At 39.2% G+C, this 18,037-nt stretch overlaps 1 protein-coding gene and 1 pseudogene across 5 annotated transcripts in view; one reads left to right on the forward strand and one right to left on the reverse strand.

Annotated features, from left to right (window-relative positions):
* Nucleotides 1-18,037, forward strand: part of MAGI1 (membrane associated guanylate kinase, WW and PDZ domain containing 1) — a 682,664-nt gene that overhangs the window by 131,820 nt on the left and 532,807 nt on the right. The window lies entirely within an intron of this gene.
* Nucleotides 10,000-10,088, reverse strand: LOC111723759 (annotated as a pseudogene).

Here is an 18,037-nt window from a genome sequence, read left to right on the forward strand (position 1 = left end):
CCCCCCCCACTTTTTTTTTTAAGTAAACAAGAAGCAAGTCTTTTCTCATTGAATTTATGGATCAATACTAGAGACAATAGTGAAATCTCATTTCTCTCACCACTGTCCAGGTACACAAGTGCATTATCAAGTTCTTTTTTTTTGAAATTTTTTAGGATTACTATGTATTTTGCCTTAGATCATATTTAAACTTTGTCTTTGATATTTGCCTTGAGAGTTTAACGAAAGCATTGACTTTTATGGATACTGAGGATGGCAGGCCTGGGCCTGGAAGGTGGGGTGGCATTGCTTCCCTTTTGGAAGAGAAGCCTACCCACGATGTCTTCCCCTTGTTATGGTTCAGCCCTGTGCTACAACTAGTCAGTTAACAGGTTGTCCTTCAGTCTGGGCTGACACTCCTTCTCTGCTTATTGGCCTGTCTCACCCTAACCTCTCCTTAAGCCTCAGCCCTGTCCTGCTGTGTGCTTTTTCTTGAAGTTTTTGCTTGCGATTGAACCTACCTCATCTCCGCCATCCTTGAATTCACTTAAGGCCAGGTGTCCCTCTTTCCTAGTTTAATGCTACTTCAAGTAGTATATTCTCTTCATTTTCACGGTAACAGCGTATTTTCAGGGAGAAGAAGACACATTTCTATGTTATTCGGTAACTCAGAACACATGTTTGAATATAGAGATGTTAAAAAAGGGAACAATGGGCAGTGCCTGTGGCTCAAGGAGTAGGGTGCCAGCCCCATATACTGGGGGGTGGCGAGTTCAAGCCCGGCCCCAGCCAAAACTGCCAAAAAAAAAAAAAGTGAGCAAAAGCAAGGTCAAGATTTTTTTTTTGAATGGGGACAGAGTCTTACTCTGTCGCCCTGGGTAAGGTGATGATGAGGTCACAGCTCACAGCAACCTCAATCTCTTGGGCTCAAGTGATCCTCTCCCCTCAGTTTTCTCAATGACTGGGACTATAGGTGTCCACCAGGATGGCTGGCTGTTTTTTTAGTAGAGATGAAGTCTTGTACTTGCTCAGGCTGGTCTTGAATCCCTGAGCTCTAGCAATCCACTCACTTCAGCGTCTTGGAGTGCTAGGAATACAGGTGTGAGCCACTGCACCCGGACCAAAAATTACATTTTTAATAAGAAAATATCCTAATTGTGCATAAACCATCCTAGACCTTCTATCATATCAGCTTTCTATAAATACTCAGAGAACTCTACCTGTTTTTTTTTTTAGGCAGAGTTTCATTATGTCGCCCTCGGTAGAGGGCCATGGTGTCATGGCAATCTCAAACTCTTGGGCTTAAGTGATTCTTTTGCTTCAGCCTCCCAAGCAGCTGGGACTACACGCGCCCACCACAATGCCCAGCCATATTTTTGTTTTAGTTGCCATTGTTGTTTAGCAGGCCAGGGCCAGGTTCGAACCCACCAGCCTTGCTGTATTGGCTAGCACCATAACCACTGTACGGCAGGCCCCAAGCCAGAGAACTCTTCCTTTTATCAAGATGCAGCACAGAAATCTGTCAGATGATGAGTCTGTTCTGATTTACTTGATGTGTTCCTGTCTCGATAGTAGCATTTGCTGACATCTAGTGTAATTCCAGTGGGCAGCCCTCACATTTCGTTCTTTTCCTGTACTGTCTGTCTGAGTAGTGCTACTCTGAATGGGCTCTGTAGACCTGAGCTGCTGTGCAGACTGTGTCTGTCTTTTTTTTTTTTTTTTTAAGTTGAAGTAATCAGCATTTCTTTTGTGGTACCGTTTATTCCAAGTATTTAAATCAATGGTAAATTCAAGAGGTAAAGTTAAAAATATGAGGACATTTTTTGAAAATATTTGGAGGAGTAAACAGTGCTTTTAGCTGACACCCCAAATAATCCTCACACCCACTCTGCCCTAGTGATTATTGGATAATTGAGTAACAGAGTTTCCAGCCATTAGGGAATATCAGCATGTATCTGTTTTCTAAGACAAGATTTTTTTTTTTTTATTAGCAGACTGTGGTTTTCTTACTCATGCTCAATTATATGGTATAAATATAGAAATTGACAATTAGCATTTAGAAATTTAATAGTAATTGCTCATTTGATGAGTTTAATAATAAAAACATTTGGGCCTGTATTTTGTATGTGTTTTGTTTTCTTCTGGTAATTAATTTTTATTGTATTTTGGATACAATATACAATTTTTATTGTACTTTTGGAAATAAGAAACAGCTGGGTCTTTCCCATAAATAGTCTGAGAAGCAATGCTCTAAAGCAGTAGTTTTCTATTATTCTATTATTGAAATTAAATAAACCAATAAATCAATAAATTTAATTGATTTAATGTCAATTAAATAAAAATCTTGGGGGTGCAGCATAGGCATCAGAATTATTTAGTATTGTTTTTAAGTTAAGCTCCCCCAATACCATAAGGCAGGGTTATGGTTGAGATTCCCTATATGAAGTACCTAATTTTGCAGAGAGGTTTGTGATTTCCATAAAAGATGCAAAGTCTCCAGGTTAAGGCCTTTTTGTTTCCTGTTACCTGCTTAAGCATGGTAAGTTTCACAGCAATTTCCAAAGAGGAGATGGGCAGCCTTAGGAAGTAGTCACCAGCTGCATATACATGGTGGTCGGCTCACAAGCCCTGCCCTCTAGGAGCTTCTGGGATAGGGAGAGTTAGGGAGGTAGGTTATAAACAAACCCTTGGTTTAAGTATTTCACCAATAATATGTGTGAACCAAACAGGTAAGTGACCTACATTAGGCAGGGTTGAGAACGAGAAAGCCAGAGATAGGGCATTCTGGGTGGAGGGATGGGTGGGACAAGGTCCTGGACGTGGGCAGGGCTTGGAGTGTTGACTGAGGGTGGACCTAGGGACAGCAGGGGAACTGAATTGGGAAGGGCAGCAGAGGCCAGGCCATGGTCAGGGATTCAGATTTTGTTCCAAGGGCAGTGGCCATCTATTGCAGGTTTTTTTTTTTTTATCAGGAAATGAGCTTCATGTTACCCAGGTTGATAGCTTTGGAGATGTGGTGGGCAACCAGGTGATCTCCTGAGAGCCTGCCATTTGGAGGCAAGTGGGCAAAATAGAAAAAGAAGCAGGTTAGTCTGACGCTCCTGGCTGCATATTTTGGGGAGATGTCAGCTCTCAGGGTGATGATATCTCTGCACTGTCTGGAATTAGTTGGAAAGGTGAGAACTGACAAGAGTTATCCTGCCATCTCCACAGCTTTCTCAAAGATTAAGTTTTATGTGCTCATTTCTAATTTGGCAGATGTATATATGGTATGTGCTTTGGGGAACTTAGAGTTGTTTTCTGTGCCTGGTTTTAGTCAAATTGAAGTCTGTACCATTTATAAAAGCACATGGGAACTTTGATGAAAACAAACCAACTGGCAAGAGTAAAAGCAAAATGTTTTAGGAAGTACCTTGTTCCCCTCTCTCTTAAGGAAACTGATTTCTGCAGAAGAGGTGTGTGTGTTTGTGTGTAGATTCTCCTGGATTGCATTACCCTTGACAGTAGTATTTCATGTGTGCTTTCTGTGTGCCAGGAATTGAATTTTCACACTGCCCTATAAGCTAGGCACTTCATCTATTTTATAGATGAGGAAAGTGAACCCTAGAGAGGAGAAGAGACTCATCCTGGGGCGTGCCAGAGGATGAAATGGCAGAGCCAGCACGCACACCCAGGCTTCGTTGTCCAAGCTCCTATTTACACTCTTGCATGGAATTAAGTTCAGCCTGAGAACCCCAGAATGATTTTTACCAGATTTGCTCTAGTGAGCGATTCTAGTTGTTTAATGACACCTTTGACATCTCTTTCTTTGGATCCTTAATTTCTGCCTTTTTTCCTCTTTTTTTGGAGACAGAGTCTCACTCTGTCGCCCTGGGTAGAGTGCTCTGGCTGGCATCACAGCTCACAGCAACCTCAAACTCTTGGGCTTGAGCAATCCTCTTGCCTCTGAGTAGCTAGGACCACATCTGTGTGCCACCATGCTGGGCTAAGTTTTCTATTTTTAGTGGAGACAGGGGTCTTGCTGAGGCTGATCTTGAACTCCTGAGCTCAAGTGATCCTCCTGCCTCAGCCTCACAGAGTGCTAGGATTACATGTGAGTCACCACTCCCCGCCCCTTAATTTCTGCTTTTTAAGCACCTTCGTTTTTTGTCCCTTTTCCTGAGGTTAACAGTGATGCTGGCCCCACCGCTCTGCAGATCTGGGCTTACATACAAGCTGGAGATCAGGGTGTGTGTCCTTGCAGGTACCTGATGGGCACGCATGCTCAGTTGCCCACACTCAGGTAAAAGCTGAAACTCGGGAGGTCCCGCCTTGTTGCAGAGTTTCAGGAAGGGCCTTGGCTGCTTGTTCCAAATAGGAACAAGGTGGGAGGGAGCCACAGGCTGGTACAGGTAAGAGAGCTTTAAGCTCAGTGTGTGTTTTCACAGCTGAAACTCAGCCTTTCTGCTTATGAGTCTAGGAGGCCGTGGGTGCTTCCTGCAGGAATGAATGGGTCCATGTGGGGTTTGCCTGCTGAAGGGGCTCAGGCTGGGCTTCTCAAGACAGTGTTCCTGGGCTGCTGGGAGTTTTATTGTTAAGGAGCCATGTTGGCTCACTTTGTTTATATTCTGCTGTTTGAGGTTGGGCTTGGGTTCACACTGGTGCAGGCTGTGGTGCCTCTCCCGGGCAGATACACTGGAGGTAGGAAACTGGTTCTCTGGGGAGACGCAACTCAGAGATGTGTGAGTTTTCCCTCCTTTAACATTGCTCATTTACCTCTCTTGTATTTGTAAAGTTGTAAAATACCTACCCAGAAGATTATTATTCAGTTAACAGAAGCAAATCCAGGCGTTGCTACTTTAGAAACTATCGCTAATCTACCACAGTCTTGCAAAGATATGCTATTTTTTGTAGTCTTTAGTGTTTAATAAATTTCCTGGGGAAAAAATTAAGGAGTAAGTTATTCTTTTGAGGAGAACTGTCTTAGTAGTTCTTTTTATATGGTGAAAGTGGTGGTTTAAAAAAAGTGAATTTTTAAACCTGATATCTTCTGAAGCAGAATAAACATGTACTAGTAAAAGTGATAATTATTGGAACCCTGAGGGATCACAGGCATTTGCAAGAGTTTTTAAAGACATTCTTGGATGTATAAATGCAAAAACGTGCAGGGTGCCGAGGAAATGAAAACAGCAGCAATTAGTCTATACAAAATTTGCCTTTTACATAGAACCTAGGGATTGGACCAGAGCCCCAGTATAGCTTGAACAGAAGTTATTTGTGGATATAGATAAATGATTTTCACCATTCTGAAGCTTAACAGAAATATTTTCAATAGGAAAAAAAATACCCATGCCATTGCAGCTCTTTATTTTCCACAGTGGTAGCAAGCAGCGAGTGAGAGAGTGTTTTTAATTGAAATCACAGAACTTCATCTCAGCCAACTTTGAATTGCTTCCCCTGTGCAGTGTTTCGCCAGAGTTTCAAACAAGACTGTACAAGAAAGGAAAAGAATGTGGTATTCACAGATACTAAAACGTTGTAAAAACAAGGCTGATATCTCCAGCCAATTCAGTCACCACATTACTCTCACCGTTCCACCGAGGGTGAACAGAAGTGTAATTCATGCGCTTTCTCTGGTGTCTCCATTCTGGGCTCCTGTGGTGGCTTCTGCATCTTTTCAAGGACCACCCTGGGTTATTTGCCCTTCCCTTTGTGTGGCCTCATCATTTTTTCTCCTCTTGCCAGTTGATTATTTTGGTTAGAGAGGAATAGTCTTTGTGGGACTCTGCATTTAGAATTAGTGTCATTTTCTTGAGTGAAAATAAAAAAGAGGATATATATTTTAAGGGTATAGGTTATCTGAGGGCTACCCAAGGAAATCAAGTGTTAGCAACACCCTGGGACTAGGGCTGTTGAACAGTATCAGGTTTTTCTGCAGGCATCTGCCATTTCCTGCTCTGTGGACTCTTGTTTCATTCCTCCAGTGATTTTCAACCGGTGTTCTGTGAAAAATTTTAAAGATCATTAGTTAAATTATTTTTAAAAGAAGTTCAAAACCCAGTAAATATACTCTTTTTTGGCTCAGTGCCTGTGGCTCAAGTGGCTAAGGCGCCGGCCACATACACCTAAGGTGGCGGATTCGAATCCCCAGCCTGGGTCCGTCAAACAACAATGTTGGCTGCAACCAAAATATGGCCAGGCACTGTGGCGGGTGCCTGTAGTCCCAGCTACTTGGGAGGCTGAGGCAGGAGACTCACTTGAGCCCAGGAGTTGGAGGTTGCTGTGAGCGTGATGCCATGGCACTCTACCCAGGGGGATAGCTTGAGGCTCTGTCTCAAAAAAAAAAAAAATATATATATATATATATATATATATACTCTTTCTTTTTTATTAACATAATTTAAGTATACCATGTAAGTTTGACTACAGGTTTAAGTGTGCCATGAGATAAAAAGGTTGAAAAACACTGCTCTATTCTCTGAAAATAGACTGATCCACTTCCCAGAGCCTGATTACCCACATTCCTAGCATACATTTCTTCCTCCCGAGGGGTTAGGCAAACTGAGGCTAGAATCTCTTAATCCAGGGAGAGGGCCTCTGATTGGTCCACGGATCAGGTGTCCATACCTGTGGCCAATGTAACAGAGTTCTATGCAAACATGGTGGCTGGAAGTGTCTCTTGTAACCCAGTAGGGTGAGAAAATGGCTGGAGCACTGGGGAGCCAGGATATTTGTCCAGAAACCCAAGGGGGTTGGCTTTTTGTGGGACCTCTTATTAACTCCCTCTCCTCCCCAATTTCAAGTTCGTCAACACCTAGTCAGATAGTGGTAGTATTTATACACATGGTGTTGGATGTAGACAGATATGGCAAGGTAATTGTATGCTAGTCCATTATTACTAAACAAGCATTTATTGAGTGCCTGCTGTACACTAAGCCCTATATCACATCCACTACTCACTGAGTAATACATGACTCATTTAATTTTCATTCACATCTTTATTACCTTTTCCCAGTTAGTAACACTGTGTTTTCTACTTCTTATACTTCATGTTTGTTGTAGTGAGTGAGAAGTTATTTTGAAGGCTGCTTCGTGATATTGGGATTGATGTTTTTTATGTCCTGACTGGATGGGATTTTTAGAAGTTGAGTGCATGAGGCCTGACATGTGAAAGATAAGGTATTGAATGTGTCCTTGCAATAACGTCCAATTCATGACAGTTGTGTAAATGTGTCAATCACCTGCCCCCAAAACACGTCTCAGAAGGATAGGAAGCTCATTATATTTTTGGTCCTGGTGATGGTAATCGTGGGACACATAATAATGTAAAAGCTAATCTGAAATTCTTTTGGAACTTTAATTATTCTCTTTGATCTAAGCATGCAAGTGATTAACTACAAGATATCTGAAAAAAACATTTTTTCCCTTCTTTTTGGGAGCAAAATCTGGATTTCTGTAGGTTTAAGGCCATTTTAGCACTTTCATCTTAAACTTGACCAAGACTTCTATGGTATCTGGAAAATTAACGCATCAGAAAGGATTTAATTTGTATTCCTTAATCCTGTTTTAACTTTAATTCCTCTTTGCAAGTCCAAGTCAAAATGTAAGCGAGTTAGCTCAAGTATATTTGAAACTATATTAAAGATTGGGGCTTTGGCATGTATGTGGAGAATTAGCGTTGACACCAGGTCCTTCTGTGCATTCTTTATTACGAAGGCAGCTCATAATTGTCCTTTCTGTTTCCAGCCCTCTTAATTGCATTCCTCTGGTGTTATTGTCGGTAAGGGATTTCAACCCAGTCATGTCAAAAATGGGTTCTAATGTTTTGCCATGGTGACATTTCCATTATCTGTCAGCACCTCTGAAATGATCTCAGCTTTCTCTGAGGTTGACATTTCCTCCCATGCCTTCCTGTGATCTGTTCTTGTTTCACAATAAGCCTAATTTCTTCCATTGAATGATCATAAAGGTACAAGCGTTATTAAGAATTATAAAGAGAATAGAGAATTGAGTAATTTTGAACGTCCTTTCTCCAGTGTTCCTGGAGCTGAATCTTCATGGTTTAGTTTTTATACTTTGAATGCATATTCTGTTTCCGAAAGGCATCTTTTAAAGTGTGTTACTTTGTCTTTGCCTGCTGTAGTTTTCTGTATCAGACTATTTTTTCTTTTCCTTTTTTTGTATCAGTATATTTTGAAGGACGTTGTATATTAAGCAGTTTCAAGAAGAGAGGAACTTTCATGACATGATCATACAAATGAATGAGCTACAACTTAATTCTTTTTTCTGTACTTAAAAACAGTTTGATTTTCAGGTTATCATTTTGTTTTGTTGTTTTTGTGTGTGTAAATGTTTTTTGCACATATACACACGTACATACAAGCATTTATATACTTAATTTTTACAAGTATATATCTACTTTATGTGATAAATTAAAAACTCTTCTATATTTCTGCTTTTCTTAGGCTTTTGTAAAACAGTACTTAATCTCTCTCTCTTTCTCTTCCTCCCTTCTTTCTCCCCCTCCCTTCCTTTCCTCTTTCCCTTCCCTCCTTCCTTATTTTTGGAGACAGAGTCTCACTCTGTTGCTCAGCTAGGGTGCCATGGTATCAACCTAGCTCACAGCAATGTCAAACTCTTGGGCTGAAGTGATCCTCCTCCCTCAGCCTCCCAAGTATCTGAGACTACAGGCACGCACCACAGTGCCTGGCTCATTTTTCTAATTTTTAATAGAGATGGGGATCTTGCTCTTGTTCAGGCTGGTCTTGAACCCCTGAGCTCAAGGGATCCTCCCACCTCAGCCTCCCTGAGTGCTAGGATTACAGGTGTGAGCCACTGTACCCAACCGCTCTCCCTTTTTTATTTAAAGTTTTCAATAGACTTATGTTGTGAGAGCTTATGTTGTGAAAAGAATCATTAAAACTAATTTGTATTTCAGACTCTTTGGTTAGTGGTCAGTTTTATCTTGAGTCTCTATGCTTAATTATTCTATAGAAAGAGCTATTTATGACTGTATCTTTAGTTAATTTGGATTTGGGCTATAAGTTGATTTTAGCGAGTAAATATCTTTTCTGAAAAAAACATACCTTTAAAAGTGATCCGTGTGGCAGAATGTTGTTGAAATGCTTAATTGTTTTCTGTTAATTTTCTCATGCAAAAGGGCAGTACATGTTCATTATACAGCTATTAGAACAGAAAAAAACAAACAAACTATGATGCCACCAATCAAATATGACATCTTTTGGGGATATATAGTCTATCCTCCCAATCTATAGGTTCCACAACTAAGCACGTGTTACTTATTTAAAAAAATAATAAATAGGTGATGCCTATAGCTCACCAGGTAGGGCACCAGCCATGTACACTGGAGCTGGCGGATTTGAAGCCAGCTCAGGCCTGCCAAACAATGACAACTACAACCAAAAAATAGCCCAGCATTGTGGTGGGTACCTGTAGTCCCAGGTACTTGGGAGACTGAGGCAAGAGAATTGCTTAAGCTCAAGAGTTTGAGGTTGCTGTGAGCTGTGATGCTATGATACTCTACTGAGGGCGACGGAGTGAGACTTTATCTCAAACAAAAAACAAAAACCACGCATTTAAAAATACTGTGTATCAATAATTTACATAGTATCTACATTGTATTAGTGGCTATTGTAAGCTTGAAATGATTTAAAGTATATGGGAGGATGTGGGTAGGTTACATACAGTTAGAACACCATTTTCCATCAGGGATTGGTGCATTCATGATTTTGGTATCCTCAGGGTCCTGGAATCATCAGTCACCATGACACTGAGGGACAGACTGCATTATTGCAGATGTGATGTGTATAGATTTATAAAATCAAAATTTATATGGAAGTTTATGCATATTGTTACTTGCATTTTCACTTCCTATTAAATCACAAACATGTTGCCATGTCAAAAAACCCCACGATTTTAAATGATTATTTTTAAGGTTTGCTTAGTATTCTGTTGTATGATTATACTATCTGTATAACTGTTGCTGGGTATCTAGGTTGTGTCCAGTTTTTCATGTTTTAAACAACTCTGTGATGAACATCTTTGTAGTTTAATCTTTGTCCACATGATTAGAAACAAACTATAGGAATGATCCCTGAAAGTATAGTCTTCATCTATATCATTGGTAGAGACCTTGGGCAAGCTCCACAGATGTGGAATTACTAAGTCCAAGGTTTTGATGATTTGAAAGCTTTTTATTTAAAAAAAATTACATACAACCAAATTGTCCTCTATTATCATTCCTGTTAACTAACAGGACATTGTGGTGGGTGCCTGTTGTCCTAGCTACTTGGGAGGCCGAGGCAGAAGAATCTTTTGAGCCCAGGAATTTGAGGTTTGCTGTGAGCTGTGATGAGGCCAGGGTACTCTACCCAGGGGGACAGAGTGAGACTCTGACTCCAAAAAAGAAAAAAAAATAATCCTGGCAGCCTGGTTGTACTTCTATTGTTGTGACTACTGTTGTTATTAGTAATAGTAATAATAATTACTACTACTACTACTACTAATCCTGGTGGTTTCAGTTATGACCCTGACTGTGGTTTATTCTATGCCTGAATTTAGTACCAGTTGAAACATTTACCTCTTGGCCACTGCCCTTAGGGAACAAAATAGCATAGGAGGTAGAGCCTTGATCTGTCTGGCGCTTCCCCAACCCAGGCAGATTGTGGGGCGCTATAGATCTGATGCTCTTTGAGCATCTTTTTGAGTGTTAACAGAGATTCAGTAATAGTGGGTCAGTCTGTATTCCTGTCCAGACTGGGGGAGCGCAGAGCGAGTGTTTCCAACAGAGAAAAAGCAGAATATCTGACTGCTTCTAGGCAGCTAAGGAATGCTGAATAATTAATTTCCAGGGAGGTATTAATTGCTGCGGTTGGATATTCTTTTGGGCTTAATGCCAATAATAGTTTCATTATTGAGGAATCCTTTCAGAGGCTGAAAGTGTTTAGAAATAAGTGTATTGATGGTATAGATAGGCATTGTTTTCACCATTAACATGGAGAGTAGTTGGCATACGTTTTGATGACTTCAGTTTAGCCATTAACTGTGTACTTGGCACTTCAAACTATAATGAATTCAGGTTAAGTTATTCCCTTTGATAAAGAGAGCTAGAGGATAGATGGTCTTTAATCCTATCCAAGATTCTTTGTAGGGATTTGGAGAGAAAAAGAGTTCATTGCTGTTTGAAGACAAAAGTGGTATGTACTGTGCCTTGCCTTCTGGAACAAATTATAGTAATTTTGAGAATTCTGGTCTCTCACTCTGAGATGGCAGTTTAATTTTTGAAACCCTAAGGTATACAGAAACTTGGGTATTTCTTACATTGTGTTCTTTAATATCCATAGTCAAGGCATTGAGTGGGGGAGAGAAAGGACTGGAAAAGAGATGCTGAATTTTCAAATGAGGCCTTCTGTGAACCCATCTAGGGAGCAAGTGCTGACACTGTCCACTTATAATAAGACACATTTGTTAAAGAGGCACAGTTGCTTTTATGCCTGGCGCTGCAGTCAACCGGTGGCAAAATAAAAGACTGATGGATTTATTACCAAATTATGCATGACCACGCACAGGTTGCTACATCTCCCAGGAACACCACAAACACCTTTAAAAAGAGAGAAATTTGATTCGTTTTAATACATAGTAGCACCTCCATTTCTGATTCTTGTATCATTCAGTTCTACTTGGAAACGCCATATTGATGGGTGTGTGCTATTTTGATCTCATGTGAAGGTTCCATGACAACAGTTAGTATTCATATTGCAAGTTTTCATAAGGCAATAAATCTGAATGATGCAAGTGTCCTCAGCCTGCAGTAAAAATGTGTTGCGAAATTTCTCAACCCAGAAGAGGCACTCATAGCTGGGACTGGCCCTTTCAGAGGCTGTTGATGGTGATGAGTGATAACTCCCCCTTCTGACTCGACATCAACGGGAGTTTGTGGCTCTTTGGCTTCATTGTGTAGCCTGAATATGTCCCATTTAGATTTAATTGGGTGGTTTGCATCACTGTCCTAGGTGCTTCCTGTTCTTCTCAAGGGCTGCCCTCACAGGATACTCTTGGTATATTATTTCTCTTTTCTTATACTAATCCTCAGTAATAACAACAAAAGCCCCCACATTGTACAGCACAGAGAGAATAAGGCTACTTTGGAATAGGATTTTCACTTGTTGCATTTCCGAATCTGATTAATTTATATTTGGATATCCTTTTAGCATATTTTTGGTGGAATGATTTACTTTATCTATTTAATTTAGGCGTAAATGTGCCCTAGCTCCCACCAATGAACAGTGTAGTTTCAGTGGAACGTCGTATCAGTGTGATGTGATGGAAATTGCATAGGGTTTTGTGTTGGTCTTAGTGTCATTATTTAAGAGTTGTGTGACCTTGGGCCAGTCACATGACCTCTCTGAAATTTCATTTCCTCACTATTTGGTAGGGACAATAATATTTGTAGTCTTTTAGAGATTGTGGCAGAAATCATGCTGTTCTTACAGTGTGGCTTTGGCAATCTTTTTGTGGGGAGGTGGGTGTTTGGTTCCTTTTGTTTGAATGGGGAGAGGGGTGTGATTCTAGTGAAGCAGTGCTGAGAATTCCAGATTGGTCTGTAAAAGGTGTTCTTTGGGAACACTTGGTTTTGGAATCCAGCTTGTTGGCTGTGAGGGAGGTCTAGCAGGCACAAGGAGAGGTCACAATTAGGTGTTCCCAAGGAGGTGAAACCCAGGGGAGCTTTCTCATGATTGGGGCGGGGGGGTGTTTGAGTCACTTTCCGTCTTCCCAATGAAAGTCCCAGGCTTCAGGAAGCAGAGATGGGACATTTCAACTGTGCTTTTGTACAACTTCCTGACTCACAGAAATGTAATAAAGATATATTTTGAAATAGAACACAGAATCCTTTTTAAAGATAACGAAGTGATCATTGTCAATTTAAGCCATTATGTGTTGGGGTGATTGGATACATAGCAGTAGATAATTAATTGGAAGAAAGATATTGTGAGATTCAAAAAAACAATAGTTCTCTTTGTAGATTTGAATACTGTCTCAACCACTTAGTAACTTGTCTGACTTGGGCAAGATATTTAACTTCTTTGTGTTTGTTTTCTTAAGTGTAAATAGGACTAACAATACCTCCCTTTGGATTTCTTATGAGAATTAGTGATTTAATACTTATGAAATGCTCAGTAAATGTTAGTTGTCAATATTTTCTATTGAACTCTATTGTTAGTGTTTGGGAATGTGTGGAGAGACTTAAAAATAGTGGTAGTTTGATTGTTAAAGGAGTTATGCAAATTTTGCTTAAGTACCTTTCTCTAGGAAAGAGACAATTTGAATTTAATTTTCACGGAATGAAAAAAGTAGAAAAAAAATTAAAAAGAAATCAGATGCTAGTATCTACCAATGTTTATTTCATGCATTTTGCTAAGGCTGAATGTGTATGTGGGAAACTTTGGCTTTGCTTGATAGAAAGGGGCATAATTAGAGGATGTGAGTAGAAAAATGGGAAGAAGGAAGGGGGTACAAAGAGAATCGTATCTCTTAAGCATCTTATGTACCAGGAACTGTACTACAGGCTCTTTCTTACCAGTGTAGTCTTCTCAGATACTCTCAAGGCAGATAATGAGAAAAGAATGGATTGTACTAACTTTTGTTGTCCCTGAAATTGAGTTTGCTAATGTCCTTCTCTGGTGTGTTACATGGAGAAAGTGGAACAGTGATGGATGTTATTTTTGCTTCTAGGCTAAAAGTAACAGGTCTAAGCTGGTAGTTCCGGGTTTGTTTCTGCCTCTGACGCTGAGTAGCTTTGTGACTTCTCTAAGCCTTGATTTCTTCAGATGCCAAATGAGTCTAACAGTGTTTCCTACTTCCTAGGTTATTAGAAAGATTCCCCGGGAATCTGTTTCCCAACCTTTCTTGATCATAAAAAATCACCATAAAGTATTAGTTAATATAATGGGACCTAATCCAGAGCTACAAAATCAGAATTTCCAGGGATTCTGTCGTTAGGTATCCAAATAATTCTTGTGATTAAGCTGGTTTGGGAGACATTAAGGTGATGCATGTAAAGCCATTGGTTAAGACTTATTTCTTTTAATTTTCTCTATACATATACATGTGTTTATTTGGTCTCCACTCTTTGCCTTCACAAAATTAACAAGGCTTAAAATTTAATAATAATAACAATGTTTAAGATAAGGACTAGAAACAAAAACCTCATAAAGAACAAATGAAGATAAATACATTCAGAAAAGAAATCAGACAATTGCTGCAATGAAATATTGAGCAATAATAATAATAATGCAAAAAAAGTAAATTCATATTGTCAGATAAAATTATGTCCATCACAGAATTCTTTGACTCTGAGTTCAGTATGGAGTCATCAGTTAACTTTTTTTTCTTTCCAAAGTCTCAAAAAATAGACAATTAATATTTGTCTATATTTTGTCTATATTAATATTAATTAATTAATACTAATTAATATTTGTCTATACTTTGTATTTATTTTATAAATAAGAATAGAAGATAATTTAAAAAAATAGATTATGCCAAATCTTATAGGCAATAGAAAAAGAAGAAATCCTTCAAAATCATCCTACTTCATCTGGATATACCTGATATTAAAATTGGAAAATATATTATTATAAAGAAAATTACAAACTTCTTTTTTTTTTTGGTAGAGACAAGAGTCTCACTTTGTGGCCCTTGATAGAGTGCCGTGGCATCACACAGCTCACAGCAACTTCCAACTCCTGGGTTTAAGTGATTCTCTTGCCTCAGCCTCCTGAGTAGCTGGGACTACAGGCGCCCACCACAACGCCCGGCTATTTTTTGGTTGCAATTTGTTTGCAGTATATGGGGCCAGTGCCCTACTCACTGAGCCACAGGTGTCGCCTCAAACTTTTTTTTTTTTGTGAGACAGAGCCTCAACCTATTGCCCTGGGTGGAGTGCTGCGGCATCACAGCTCACAGCAACCTCCAACTCCTAGGCTTAAGTGATTCTCTTGCCTCAGCCTCTTAAGTAGCTAGGACTACAGGCACCTGCCATAGCCCTTGGCTATTTTTTGGTTGTAGTCGTCATTGTTATTTGGCAAGCCCAGGCTGGAATTTAACCCGCCAGCTCTGGTGTAAGTGGCTGGTGCCTTAGCTGCTTGAGCTACAGGCACCAAGCCCTATTGGTTAAGACTTAATAAATAAATGTTAGCTGTTATTATAAGTTTACTTGTCATAATTAATGTTTTAGGCGAGTTCTTTCAAGTTACTATTTCCTTTAAATTAAACTGATGTAGTTTTTAGTAATTTGTGAAAAGTGAACTCCAGAATGCCCACAAATGTTGGTAAACCACTTAAATAAAAACCTATTTCTGCTATTGTTATATATCCATCAAAAAGTTACACATAGCTAGCTCTTTTTCTTTCTTCTCTGGAGCATCAACTATTTTAACCAAGTTAATGAATTTTCTCCTAACGAAGCAAACCTCTTGAGGATTAGGAGGACCATAGAAAGAGACATCTTTTTCTATAACATAATTAAAGAAAAATAGCTTTGCAGTTAGGGTCACTAAACCCTGAGGGAATTTGCCCACTAGCTGCCCATCCAACTGTGACTGGAAGTCTTTGTGTTGTGTGTTGCATGACAATTAGGGATGAAGAATAGCTACATTGGCTATTCTAATTACAGACAGTGTGTTTTCTATATAATGAGTATCTGTAATGAACTATCTATATAAAGTATCTATTTAGAACATTGTACTTGTGGATGAAACTCATTTTTCAGCATACTCCTGTTATAACTGGTTACTTGTCACAAATTTGAACTGGAGCACCATGGGTTTATATTCAAGGCTTCCAACTCCATGGGGCTGTTGTGTATGACATGTTGTTTATAAAGTATTTTGCTGAATACTTCGAAGTATAGGTTGCTTTTGCCACCTTTGATTACATTGTATATCATGTTTAGTCCTGTAAAATAATGGGGGGAAGTAACTTTGGTATTATATAATTAACATATAAAGCAGGGAATCTTTCTTTTTTTTAACCTAGCATTTTAATTTATTGGGTCTCAGCGGGCTGGCAGCTTAGGTTCCTCTTACAATTTGTACTCTAAGGGTTTTATGGATTATGCTTACCTAAGGCGTATGCTTACCTAAGGCCTAGTTTAGTGATTGGCCAGTCAGTGGTGGATAATAGGGCCTGGCATACTGCCAGGTTTCTACTAGGAGTGAAATAAATTATTTATTTCCACTGTAATTATCAGTCTCATTCACTGAAGAACAAGTAATTGTCTAAGTTATAAACCCATTAGAGTAGATTTTGTTGTCTAAACAAATGAGGTGATAAATTTTTTTCTTTCTAAGCAAGTTTGTTTTGAGTACTGTTTCATCTGGCTATTAACAAATATAAAGGGAGGGGTTAAATTAATATAGCTTATTGAGATAGTTCTAAAATTTGCACTTGGGTTATAGTTCTACCTATAGGACTGGCCTTGGGCAAGTTTGTTAAACTGTAGTGGCTCTCAGCTTGTATTTCTCTAAACAGATGGGCTGGTAGTTTGTGATTCCTTTAACTAACAGGTTCTTGGCTGTGTAAATCTACTTTTTTAAAGCAGTGTTTGGGTTGGATGTGGTATTAAAGTTGGAATGTTCTTGCAAGTTCTTTGGGAAGTTGATTCTCAAATATTGGTCCTTGGATTTGTGCTGGGCCTATTCAGATATGAAATAAGAAAAATAGGAAAAATGTTGATTTTTATAAGGCTTAATATTTTGAAGTTGGATACATAAGAGTGAGTTTCTGATCCTCTTCTCTATGTAGAGACAGAGGGGGAGAATCTCAGGAAGGCAATAGTGAGTTTTAAATGTCATCTGGACCTGGAAACTGTTTTTTTAGGTACAAATTTCTACTTTTTTCTATGAACAGCTTGAGGTGGACATTAAGATGACAACCTGTTGAAGAATATAAAACTTATTTCTAGGTTTTGGCTTTTGTAAAGAACACAGCAGTGACCTTCTTCATAAAACATCCTCATGCATATCTCCTGTGAACATAACACCAGTAGATTTATATTCTATGCATCTTTTTGGAGTCAGCTCAGGTAACACCCCTTTCCCCCCATAATCACTCATCCTCCCCACCTCGGACCATGAGGGTAAATTTTTTCAATGTAATAGCTCTCAATAGATGGTATCTGCCATTGTTACCTTTATCTTCCTTACTAGTACAAATTTTTGTGATGGTGGTTAAATTATTATAATTTTAAGGCCTCTCAAGCCAAACTCTTGTGTTGCCTTGACACTGAAGTGCAGATGCTTGTCTCAAATTGCAGCTCCTTGGTGAATGTTTCTCCCCTGTCACACAGATGTTCATAAGTTGGTTGGCATAAGCTTAGAATTTTTTAAACGTCACCAATGGTATTCAAGAACAGTCATTTCTGTGACTCATATGTAGTGGAATAGCTGAGAAAACAGAGAATTCTGGCTCTAGACAGAAAATGTTGAGTGTGTGGCTAAGCCTGTGCTGACCCAAAATACACAGCAGCAAATGGGCTTCCAAAAGAGACTCCTAGAAACAGAAGGGGTTCTTGTCTTTTTAACATGACGGATCTGTCCCTTCTCTTTTCTCACATTTCCCCCTATTTATCATATGAGTGCTCTTTTGCCTGGTTAATTCAGCCATCACACAAGGCTAATTTGGGTAGGGTCACCATCTTTTTTTGCAGTTTTTGGCGGGGGCCGGGTTTGAACCCGCTACCTGCAGTATATGGGGCCAGCGCCCTACTCTTTGAGCCACAGGTGCCACCCCTAGAGTCTCCATCTTAATAATAGTCTCTATAGGTTATTATGTATTTTTAGCATATCAATATGATATTAACATCTGTTACATGTATTCACATGTTCATATGTAAATACTTACATTTATACATATGCATATATATGGCATTTATATATATCTTATGCAAAATACTTATATTTTAGTCATATTATTTGGTTAGTGTGCAAATAATTTCTGTACATATAAAATCCCATACCTCTTAGATAACTTTTTCCTTTTCTTTCTTTCTTTTTTTTTTTTT

This window comes from Otolemur garnettii, unplaced genomic scaffold (genome assembly GCF_000181295.1).
Source record: "Otolemur garnettii isolate 467f Iridium unplaced genomic scaffold, OtoGar3 scaffold00015, whole genome shotgun sequence".
Lineage (NCBI taxonomy): Eukaryota > Metazoa > Chordata > Mammalia > Primates > Galagidae > Otolemur > Otolemur garnettii.